This window comes from Galeopterus variegatus, unplaced genomic scaffold, assembly GCF_000696425.1.
Source record: "Galeopterus variegatus unplaced genomic scaffold, G_variegatus-3.0.2 Scaffold4528, whole genome shotgun sequence".
Lineage (NCBI taxonomy): Eukaryota > Metazoa > Chordata > Mammalia > Dermoptera > Cynocephalidae > Galeopterus > Galeopterus variegatus.
The window spans coordinates 115789-116795 of NW_007730639.1; positions in this window are offsets into that span (position 1 = coordinate 115789).

Here is a 1007-nt window from a genome sequence, read left to right on the forward strand (position 1 = left end):
CTGAAGGAGGAAGTGTACAAAGAGATTAATGCCCTAAAAAAGAATATAGTAGAGCTTATGGAGCTGAAGGATTCACTCAAAGAAATAAAAAACACAACCAAGAGATTAAACAGCAGGCTAGAACAAGCAGAAGAAAGAATTTCTGATCTTGAAGATGGCCTTTTTGAAATAATCTGGGTGGGCCATTAAAGAAGAAAAAAATTTTTTTAAATGAAGAAAATCTAAGAGAGGTAGCAGATAACCTGAAGTGCACACACATCTGAATCATAGGTGATCCAGAAAGGGAGGAAAAAGGAAAAGGCAGTGAAAACATATACAGAGAAATAATAGTGACAAACTTCCCAGGTATAGGAAGAGACACGGACCTTCAGATCCAAGAGGCTCAAAGATCCCCAAACAGATTCAATACAAAAAGTTCCTCTCTGAGACACATTATAGTCAAAGTGGCAGAGCTCAAAGATAAAGACAGAACTCTAAAGGCAGCAAGAGAAAAGTGTCAAGTCACCTATAAGGGAATCACCATCAGACTAACAGCATACTTCTCAACTCAAACTCTACGGGCCAGAAGAAAATGGGATGACATATACAAAATACCAAAAGAAAAAAATAATTATTAGCCAAGAATTCTATACCCATCAAGGCTATTCTTCAGAAATGAGGGAGAAATGGTGTATTTCTGAGACAAACAAAATCTCTAAGAGTTCATCACCACATGACCAGGCCTGCAAGAATTTCTCAAGAGAGTCCTATATCTGGAATGTGAAAAACTATAATCACTATCACAAATACACAAGAAAGAACAAAACCCACTGTTAAAATAAAAATGCAAATGAGAAAGAAAAAGAAACTAAATCATACCACCTCAAAAAACCAAGAAACATTGTAGACAAATAAAAAAAGGAACAAAAGATATTTAAAACATCTAATAAAAAAGCAATAAAATGCCAGAAGTAAAACAATACCTGACAATAACTACCCTAAATATAAATGGATTAAAATCCCCACTC